Raw genomic sequence first — 12,023 nt, forward strand, 5'->3', positions numbered from 1 at the left:
TTGATGATGTAGGCCAGTCCAGTTTATACCCCTATTGGTAGGATTAGGCATTGCAAGTGGCATTGCCACTGGCTCGGCCGGAATTGGAATGTCTACAAAATTGTCACAACAGCTCATAAATGATGTAAATATGGTCTATGAATCCGTTAAGGATCTACAAGATCAGATAGACTCCCTAGCAGAAGTAGTGCTTCAGAATAGGTGAGGGTTAGATTTGCTCACTGCAGACAATGGAGGAATGTGTTTGGCCCTACAGGAATGTTGCTGTTTCTATGCTAATAAGTCTGGAATTGTTCGTGATCGCATTCAGAAACATCAAGAGGAGCTTGAGAGACGGCGCAAGGAACTTTTTGAAAGCCCTATTTGGAGTGCTTGGAGTGGGATGCTGCCCTATTTACTCCCACTGTTGGGTCCCTTAGTTAGCCTCTTACTTCTTGTAAGCTTTGGGCCTTTCATTATGGGCAGAATTACCCGCTTTATTCAACAACAAATTGACTCCCTGGCATCAAAACCCTTACAAGTCCATTATCACCGACTGGATCTGGCTGATCGAGGTCTAGAGGAACCTGCAGAAGAACCCCTCCTGCGGGAGCTACATGGTACTCAGAGCCATGTATGTCTGCATTAGACAGACAGGGGTACCGGCGTGAGGTGCAAGGCAAAGCACTGCAGGGGAAACAAAAATGTCTAGGAGGATCAGGCCAATGCTTCCCCTCCCCGGTTAATGCCCACTATTCTTCTGAGTCAATACTTATCAACTTTCAGGTTCCTCAACTTCTTTTAATGGAAAGGGAGGAGATGCCGGGAGCCAACAGTTGCTTAAGTCAAATTACACTGAAACCACCTCAGGTTGCACCATTTAGATAAGCAACCATCTCTCAGAAACCAGGTGGCCTCACTGCGGTTGAGCAACCCTAGTAACCTTAGCAACACTTCCCCCTTTTACAGATTACTTCATTCTTGAAATTTCCCCACCCCTAGCTTCACTTCCTCCTTTTACTTGTTATATAGCAAACAGAAAAATAAAAATTTCAGAGCTTGATCAGACCACCTGTCTTGCTCTCATTTCTCGTGTCTCTTGTCCTTCCATTTGTCGGTTCTCTCCTCAGGTCCACGTTGAAGACCCCGCTGGCTGGGGGGGCACACTGAACTGCTAATGGGGGGTGCCTGTAGTATTGTCACTTCAAAAATTAGATGAAAATACTATAAAGAAATTTTAGATTTTGTGGAAGAGCAACAAAAAGGAATAGGAAACCAATCACTTATGAATATTTGTTGTCATCTTAGTTAATTCTCAAGCATGGAACACACTATTTTGTTCTATTTCAATGCTCAGAAAGAAAATTCAAAAGAGGGGAAGAAGACACGTTCTTGATTCTTGAAGAACTAGGAACTGACTATAAGGCTTCACACATGGTCCTTCGCTGTGTTGTATCGCAGACAATTTTTACATTTTAATTTGAGACAAGTTTTTGTAGTATTGCCTAAGTTGTACTTCACCTCTCTTGTATCCCAGGCAGGCATGGAATTTGACACCTTCCTAGTTTAGCTCCCCACGTAGCTAGAAACACAACACTGTGCCCACAATCTCAGCTGACATGCTCAAAATTATGCAAGAAACAAATTGAAAGAGCAATTTGAAAGTTCTGGTAAGTATGGATCCAAACAAGGGACTCTAGATAGGCTCACTAGGCCTCAGTGGATGGATGTGCACTAAGGAATGGCTGGGAACACTGACAACACAGTGGGCCTTAACAGGGATGATAGAGTATATGGGGTCTAGTGGGGTGGGGCTATGGGAAGGTGCCAGTGGGGATGGACATTTAAAGATGAGTAAGATTGTTTGGGATGTTCTGCATGAAATACACCACAAAAAATTCAATAAAAACAAAAAATTAAATCTATGGCTATTATTAATATTAATATTGGGTACATGCGCATAATATGTGTGGGGTATGTGTACCATAATTTGCTTTTGAAAGCAGTAAACAACTTTCTGTAGTTGGTTCTCTTCTTCCACGTTTACATGGATTCTAGGGATCAAAATTAAATAATCAGATCAGCATTATTGGGCAGCAAACGCATTTACCCACTAAGTCATTTTATTGGTCCCATAGTCTATGTGTTTCAAAATTTGAAGTTACAATTACAATGTGCAAAAGTCTTGTATATTTGATATATACTATTATATTAAAAACTGCCATGTGGGATTCACTGCGCCTCCTAGTTTGAACTCAGTTTTCCATTTAAATTGATAGACAGATTATTCTGAATATATTTAAATTTGTAATGACAATCAGAGGGCAGTTCAACACTTATTTATGTATTGAGTACAGTATGTGTATGTGTGTGTGTGTGTGTGTGTGTGTGTGTGTGTGTGTGTGTGTGTATACATGGCTCCATGTGTGTACACAAGGGTTCCACAGCACACATTTTGAGGTCAGAGGACAACTTTTGGGTGGTGTTTCTCTCCTTCCACCATGTGGGTCACAGGTACTTAACTCAGATATGGTAGCAGCATATTGCTAGACAGCTGTTAACATTATTGATAAACAGATCTTTAATCAGTGCTCCTCAAATAACAGTGCTTATGCAAATGGCACTTAGTCATATTTTAAGATTAGCCCTCTTTCTTTGGGAACTATTTTACTGGACTGTGATTGGCATCACAAACTCAAATTTACACATAATATTCTCTGCATCATCATAAATGGAAAACTAGGGTACTAACCAGGATACACAATGAATCCCACACAGCAAATTTTGAATATAATACTATCAAATGCACAGGACTTTTGCACGTTGAGCTCCTTGTTGGTTTGCTTGAAATTCAAAGATAAAACAGAACTCTAATGAACACAATGAGTATATGCTTGGCACAGTTCAGTAGATGCCCTTGACCAATTACTTCAGAGTAGAAGAAAAGAAAGTGTCTATACTCCACTATTAAAGTATGTCCTATACTAATAAACCATTGATTTAAAAAAAGGAAAAATGCATTAAGTAAAAGCAAAAGCATACCTTCACAATGATTTTGCATTAAATCTGGGATGTTCTGGTTATGTGTAAGAGCCCAGTGCCTGTGAAATAATATTCAAGTATGTGAATGAACATAAATATGTCATGAGCTTGTTAAGCTCTCTTCAGAAAGTGCGAAGATGTTGTATTTATCATGATCCATTCCTTACTGAAAAACCTAAGCTTATAGTTCTAAGAGAAGAAAAGGCATCTGGAGAGTTTATGTGACTTATTAACTTCTCAGGGGGTGACTGTGATGAATGTGTGTGTGTGTTTAGAGGTCTTCTAAATGATGTCTGAAATGGAAATAGAAAAAAACCCTGCTTTTTATATCCAGGGTGCATTGTATATTATGTCGATAAACTTGACATTCATCATTTCAAAGTTGTATGTTGTATGTCAGGAATACTGAGACAATATAGAGCTCAGATTGTGCATAGGAAGAAATCTTACTTTCAGAAATGACAGCTAAGTCAAGAACACATATGCCAAATAGCATAGAGAATACTATATATGAGGCTGAAAATTCTGGTATTTGGGGCTTCAAGATGAAGATAGGTCAGTGTTTATGAATGAGTTCATGGACCATAATTTAATTCTTACTCAGTATGTTCCCTGACTGTGCTCAGGAATGCATGATAAGGAAAGGTAAATGTGTTTCTTTAAAAAATCAGATAACAAAGGCTATTAAAAACTCATTTATATACTTCAAGAGGCAATTTCTGTGAAAGTAGTTTAATAATTTTCAGCTTTAGCATTCTGGTGTTACAAATAGCTGTTGTATGTTAAGATATTACATAATCCAAAATCATCAATGGCAACATAATGACATCAGAAGGTATAAACCATTAACACATATTTTTCTTGCTAGCATTGTCCAGAAGCATGCAATATAATATCATGATACCCCATTCTTCAATTACCAAGCAAGATTATGGGCAATCATCGATAAGATAAAGGGCCAGTGTATCAGCACAAGAGGTGCCAATAGAAAGGACAGAGAATAAAGAAAGATTTAATAAGAAGAATACAGAAAGCCAAAATCCATGAAAATGATGTAAGAAAATTCAAAAAAGGTGGCCAAATGTCAGGGATCAAACATAAATAAGTTATTAAAACAGACAGAAGAATTGATCAAAGTCAATAAGCAATGAGAGTTAAGGCAAGTAGAGCATGCACAAAATAAGAAAGTCAGTTTACTCTAAGAGAGCCTAGTTGTCTGATTTTCCAATTGGCTTGGACCAAGGCTATACATTTAGCATTAAAACTTTACCAGTCTAGGAGATTATCTCATCCTTTCAAGGAAAGATTTGCTAATAGGAATGAATGATACATGCTTTGTAGACTTTAGAATCTTCGTTCATTACTATTAAAATGCGTACTAATCACGCTGGGCATGTTTGACACATACCTTTTTCCCAGGACCCTGAAATCAGAGGCGGGCAGATCTCTGTGAGATTGAGGCCACTCTGGTTTCCAGGTCAATGGGGACTACAGGGAGATCCTATCTCAAAAAATAATTCACTTAAATTACTGGAGAAGTCAGAGGACCTAGAGAAGAACATACGACTGCTATTTGCTTAAGTCAAAATAGTTTCTAACTGCATTTTAAACAAATAATTCCATAATTAAGTGTTGCTTCAACTCTTGCTCAGTGAAGCTTCTTTTTTTCAGTAGATGAAGGCTACCACAGAGATTCACAATTGGTCAAATCGCAGAGAATGTAACTATGAGGTGTTCAGCTCCAATTGTTATACCTAAAATATAGACCCTTACACCTAACGCTCAGGGAACATTGTAGAAAAAGAGGCAGAAAGGATGTAAGAGCCACAGGACCAGGTTTTTAGTGTCCTTTACATATGACCAGGATGCTACACCCATGAATTCTCAGCAGCAAGGTTACCTAAACAAGACCTATATAATGATGTCAGTTGACAAATCATCACTGATTGGAGACATTTCACAAGACCCTTATTAACTTATGGTTAATCAATGGCTGCTGAGAGAGGGAGAATAAGTCTTCTCCAGTGACAAGCCCCTGATAAGCTATCCAATTCCAAGTAGTCAGTCCTAAACACATGTACATATGAGCAAGAGCAAACAGACTAAGTAGGTTGTATATATGTAACAATAATCATTATAGAAGAAGAGGTCATGAACCTGAGAGAGAGAGTGAGGGTAAACATGGGAGTTAGAGGTGGGAGAGAGAAGGGTGGAAATAATGTAAATACAGTGCTGAAGTACGAAATGCTCAAAAAATTAATGCTTAATTTTTAAAATTAATGGAGGTAGGTGACTTCAGGGTTAAAAATAAGCCTTTATTCTTTTTTAAAGCTCCTGTGAAGATCTATTTGCTATGATTTATGAGCTCTGAAAACAGCTATGAGGACTTTAAATGTCTTCTACATTTGTAAAGGAAAACAAGCCTGAGTAACAAAATGGTTACCAATTTCAAGTTTGAGCAAAGGATTCTGCTCAGGGTTTAGGTAAACACTTGACCAACTCTGTTTCTGAATTCAACCCAAATGTGGGTCAGCTAAATTACCACCTCAATGATGATTATTCTACTATTGGCATGTTTAGAAATTCTTCCACTAAAGCATAGCCCTGAAATGTTTATAACACATCAGATTTTTTTGCTGTATTGACTTCCTTTATGAATATGACATTTCTAGAAATATTTTCAACACAGTGGCTGAAATGGATTTGTTGTAAGATTATATGAGTTTCTCTTAAGCAATATGCCAGCACCTGAAACTCTCAAATTATCTTTAGCATACTTTGCCTGTACCATTTTTAGACATAGGGAAATAATACAAAAAGAACAAAGCACACAATTTCATAGGACTAAGCTAAGAAAAGAATACATTCCTCCCCAACATTGTAGGAGGTTATCCTTGTCTAAGAATTAGGTATTTACTTTCCTCAAATGGGATAAAGCCCCAATCAAGGCATTTTTCATACATGTTAGACAAGTAACAAGGAACTATTTCTACCTGCCACTGTTTTAGGAAGTACTGAGGTAAAATATTTAACTAAGTTAAGCAAAATTCAGTTCTACCTACATATTCTCTCCATTCCATTCCAGAGTGGAAGACAGAGTTGATCAAGGGATTTATTGCCACTGCAAGGAAGCAGACTGAGAACTGTTCAAGTTCTTGCTTCTTAATGAAACCAAAAAGAGTAGTTAATATATATTCATTGTGATTTTCCTGAAGATGCAAAGGTATGTCTGCTTATGGAAACAAGCTATCTATTCTCACTACCGGCATCAAAAAGTGTTAGAGCTGATCTTTCCGTAAAATATTATTCCTTTTGAGATGACATTTTTTTTCTAGAGGAACCAATTTATGTCAGTCAGAAAAGCTATTGGTTCTGGTGAGAAAGCATATTTCAGTCATTTACTATAGGATAAAGCGAAGCTCTTAATTTTTGACTTCCAAGAAACAGAAGTATGATTTGACTTTGAAAAAATATATATGATTTATACAGACAAATATGTATATATTTATAATATGAATAAAAGCTCACCTTAAATGTTTTAATATATAATTAGCTCACTTCCTCAACTAAGTTCTTCAAGTAATATATCATAGTTTGTGCCATTATTTATATTTTATATGAGATGGAAATCTAACTATGCTGCACATTCTGGCCTCAAATTCCTGAGCTCAAATTATTCTCCGTTTTCAACCTCCCAAGGATATAGAATATACTGCATTGAGTTTATCTTGCATTGTAGAAAATCAATCCTCTGTTTTGGACTATGTTATCAGTTGAGTGAATTACAGCCTGGTGATCAACACTTTTACTTTCCCCACCATTGCTCCCCCCAATATTCCTATTCAGAAATGAATATACTTCTTCAAAGGTTAAAATATTTATCCTGGTTCACTGTTGTACATATTATCAAAATCCAGTTTATTAAAATAAGAATCTACAACTGTCTTTGCCAAACTATTTATATAATAAAGAATTAATGCCTTCCTCACCTCACATATAATTATAACGTTTCGCCATGGTAAATTCAGGTACTTATCTGGTCCAGTCCTGGGTCATTAGCAGATTGCAAGCTATGCTTTGAGTAGCATCACTGTAAGTGAAAATGTTATTAGTAAGTCATATATTTTGACAAGGAGAAGTAAAATGTGTACACTAGGTACTTAATTGCTGTCTGGTGGTCAGAAAAGGATACAAGAAAATCCCTGGACCTTAGGGAAGACATTTGAAATATGTTTTCTATTTCTCTTATCTGGTAGAAAGATAGTCTTCTAAAATAAGAAAGCATGGCTTAACAGGTTTTCTCCCAAAGAGCAAAGTGAATATCAGTAAAAAGTTCTCTCAGCATGTTTAGAATTTTATAAGCCTAAAATGCAAGAAGTTTGGAACAACTTTTCATGTAGTCATAATTACCCATTTTAACTGTTCCAAAGTAATTAGTGCGAAGCAAAAATACCAGTTATCTAATTTCATAATTCTTTATAAAACCCTTGAACAGCTGTTAAGAAATTTTAAATTTTCTAACACCTTTGAGCTATAATCTCTCTAGGTTCCAAAATCTAAGCAAAATTATGTTTAAGCAAAAAAAAATAGATGAAAACAATAGCAAAAATCCTCCATCGTATCTTGTTGTAGAAGTATTTTAGGGAGATTATTGCTTGAGTTTTTTCTTTCTGAGCTAAAAAAAAATCAGCTTCAGGAAGATGATGTTCTCCAGTAAGAAAGAAACACATCGGGAAAAAAGGATAACTTCTAGTCTTAATGACAATGTACCATCCTCAGAGAAGCACATTAGCTTGGTTATCCCAGACAATCATCCAGGAGAAAAATTTGATTTCTTTCTCTATTTAGATTCCCAAAATAGCAAGATTAAGCCACAGGTATTAGATAACTCATTTAAATCTGATGCTCACAAAGATAAAATTAAAACTGCATTGCTGCTTGAAGTTATAGAGGCAGAGTACCTCTATGTAGAATTTTGTGCCTGGAGCCAGAGCTGAAAGACCAAAAATAAAAAATAGGACTAAGCACAAATGATGTTTGTATTCTTTTTTCTAATTTATTTATTTACTTATTTATTTATTATTTATGTATTATTTATTTATTTATTTATTGAGTCTCATTATGTAGCTCTGGTTGACCTAAAACTTGATTTACAAGACGAGGCTGCCCTTAAACTCATGGTTATCCTCCTGCTTTAGCCTCCTTGCTGCACTGACTGCTAAGATTAACAGTATGCACCTCTGCAGCTACTTACATTCCTTTGATATTTTACCTGATGAAATATCAGAAACTTCTTTGTAACTATGAATGCTATGACTACTTTCATAGAATTCATTTAAATATATTTAGAGATATTAATGGTTTCTATAAAATTAACATTTTTATTATTTATTTTTCTCTTCAATATAACAAAAATGCCTGATATAAACAACTTCAGGAAGGAAAATTTATTTGGTTACTGCTTTAAGAGAGATTTCAGTTCATGATGATCAGGAAGACATGGAAGAGTTCATTGTGGCAGTAATGTGTGGCCAGTGTTCCTTAAAATCTGTTGGACCAGCATCAGGAGTAGGTAGAATCTTTGAAGGCCTCTGTCCCTAATGACCTATGTCCATCAACCAGACCCTACTTCCTGAAGGCTCTACAGCCTTCCAATGAGCTCCACAAACTGGGGAACAAACACTCCAAATATGAACTTGTGAGCGTAATTCCAGATTTAAACCATAATAATGTTAAAGCAGAGAAGTCACTTAAAAAATGACATGATAATAAGGACAACTTATTCATATAGCTTTCAATTTTTATTAACTTACATAAGAAGTAAATTTGTTGTGGATAGATTTATTGAGTTGTATATGAAATTAACACATTTATATTTAAAGCTGATAATTTATTAGGCATAAAAGCCAGTTCAAACATTGATGGTAAGTTACATAAACTCCTTGGTCATTCTATATTCTGTTTATTTGTTTCGATTTTATTTTCACACACACAGTGCACAAAAATTAAATGTATAGTTAGTTTAAACACCCACCTTGATTAGAAGAAGGCAAAGATTCAGTAAAAGAGTCAAAGAATCCCAGGTGCTTGATTTCTCATATCTGACTGTGGCAAAGGGGTTATTTTTAGCTCAAATATCAAACAGAAATTTTACTTAGGGAGAAAGAACAGAGAAGACACTCATACACACACACACACACACACACACACACACACACACACACACACACACACAAATCTGCACACACTACTATCCCAGTTTTAAACCAAGAAATCAAGCAATATTTTATTATTAGCTGTAATTTCTGATCAATTTTTTCTGAAAAAAATCCAACTTACATGGTGCTGTAGAATGCCATCACTATTTACTCATCTTTAAAAAAATACATTAAAACCTAGGAGCATTTTTTTTTATTTGTCCAAACCAAAAATTGGGCTACTCCCCAGAGACTTAAAGGCTAATTTACTAGAGTCTTGTTACACTTTTATTAGCAAATGAATCTTATTGCAAAAAAGCTGTTAATATCTGTCAGTGAAACCAAATGTGTAAGAAGTTTAAAATATGGTGACTTATACAAACCACCTATTTTCTAGCAGAAATCTAAATCCCCTCCAACAGTTCCTGTTGTTCCTGTCTACCTTCTCCCCTTTCTTCCTTCTTTTAATTCTTTCCATACCTTAACAGGTAGGTTCAAGGGCATTTTTAAATTCCCATATGAAGATATTACATAATAGGGCTATATGTAGAAAACATATTTGAATTTCCAGTCTTTTCCTCTTTACAGACATTAACTGTATTAGATGCTGCCCAAAGAAATGCTGTTTCAAGTGCTCAAGAGAGAGCTAATACATATTGTGCCTTAAGACATGTCACTATTATAAAGACAGATTTCTAAAATATAATCATGGTCATGAAAGGAGTAGTTCATCTCATAGTTGTGATTCTCACTTAACCCTCATTCTGGTGCTGTGGCTGGCAACAGTAATAACTTGACACCCCCACACAAATGTACACAGCACTGTGCTCTTTGTAATGATGCAAACATGGTTAAATCTTATCAGGAACATGCTGAGACACAGTTATTTCTTTCATTTTTATTTTAATTATTGTTAAACTCAACCTTGTTACCTAATTTCAACTCAACCTTGACCTAAACGACTTCCTTGTTATCACTTAATTTTTAATTATATAAAAATGCCTGTAGTGTTCATTCAGCTACTCTTTGTGTTCTAGTCTATTTCAAAGAAAAGAAACAATAGAAGCAAACTGCCTTGATACTTAACTACAATCAACAAATACTGATGCTTCTTTGAGAGGATATTACTTTCCAATAATACATAATTCATGGGGTCTTGAACAAAACAAAAATATTGGCATATTGTATAAAATTTAATAGGCATTTCAAGATTGCAGCAATACACTGTAGAAACAAGTTTAGGTTCCTTGTAATCATTCCTGTGAAATGAAGATAATTGGTGTACATTGCACATTTTTTATAGTTAGTACACTATATATATATATTTATCATAGTCACTAATTAGATGTGCATAGGAGTTATTATCAGTCCTAGTTTTATCCCTGAGGCAATTATGAAACCTGAATTTTAAAAGCTTACATGACTAAATAATTGGTTAATGATGGAATTGGAACTGTATTCGTTTTTTCCAACTTCTAGTTCAACATCTCATGTATTATGCTGCCTTAAAATTATAAGAAAAAAATAGGACAAAAAATGGACCTGCACATTAATTAGCTATGCTTCACTGCTCTCTACATAAAAAGTAGACATGCACAAATAATCACAAAGCAGCATCTATTTAGAATTCTGTCATTAATTTAGGAGTTATAAATTCTCTCTGGTTAATAAATTTTAAATGAGAGTTAATTAGGTTAAGATAGGCCCAGCATCCTTAATAATCAAACCAAAACTCAACTCAAGAGAGCACAAAAATTATATAACCTCCAACTAATCTATATGTAGATAACTTATCTATCAAAAACTACCAACTCTCCTCTGTTCACTGTTCTAAAAAATTATTTGAGATAACTTAAGGAAAGGTTTGTTACGTCTGATGCTTTCACAGATTTCAGACCGTGGCTACAGGGCTTTCCTGCTTTTGGACTCAGCAAGGCAACTGAACATGGAAGGATTTCATGGCAGAGGAAACTGCTCACCTCATGGTGCTGAGGATGCTGCAGAAAGGAATATGCTTGGGCTCCAATATTCTCCTCAAGGGAACCCTCACAATTACCTAAATTTTGCCTATTACTACTAGTCCCTTTGTTATAAATTTTGAATTACCTCCTAGTAGTGCCATGAACTGGGAAGCAAGGCATCAAATTTGGACCTTTGGTTAACATTTCAAGCCCAAACTAAAGCACCAATGAGATGGCTTGTTGTGCTTTTGTAGGCACATTTAATTTTTTTCCCCTTGCATCTCCTTGGTGAAGCCCCAGATTGTCTATGGTCTATAACTGCCTAACTCATGAATCACACTAGATCAAATAAACTTTAAAAATTTATTTCATCTAAGTATATCTGTTAACACCACTAAACCAATATAAGGACCTTATTTCTCCAACCATGAAATGAGTAAAGCAAAATGAAATTGAACTATAAAAAAGCCAACAAAAATTCTGCTACTTTTTCTTATCACAAGCAGTTTCAAGCGAAAATCTTTGTGTCCTTTTTTCAGTCCATATCCTTCATCAAGCCCCTCACAACTTGGACAATAAAAGCCATTAAACTTTCTCCTTCTACTTTCATCTAATGAGTTAGTAATGGCAGAACCCAGCCAAGAAAATAGCTTTATTCTGAAGTAGCTGCTCTGAAAGAGATCTCCCTTGCTGAACTTCAGAGAAAACAAATTGCCTTTTCTATATCTTTTAATTAATTTCCCAGACAGGAATAAGAAAACATGATGTTACTTCTCCACCTTTCTCTATAGCCAGCTTGTGTAAAAATCTGCTCTTGCCTTGTGATAGTTTTTTTTTCCCTCAA

Source organism: Nannospalax galili, unplaced genomic scaffold (assembly GCF_000622305.1).
Source record: "Nannospalax galili isolate Female #2095 unplaced genomic scaffold, S.galili_v1.0 scaffold641, whole genome shotgun sequence".
NCBI lineage: Eukaryota > Metazoa > Chordata > Mammalia > Rodentia > Spalacidae > Nannospalax > Nannospalax galili.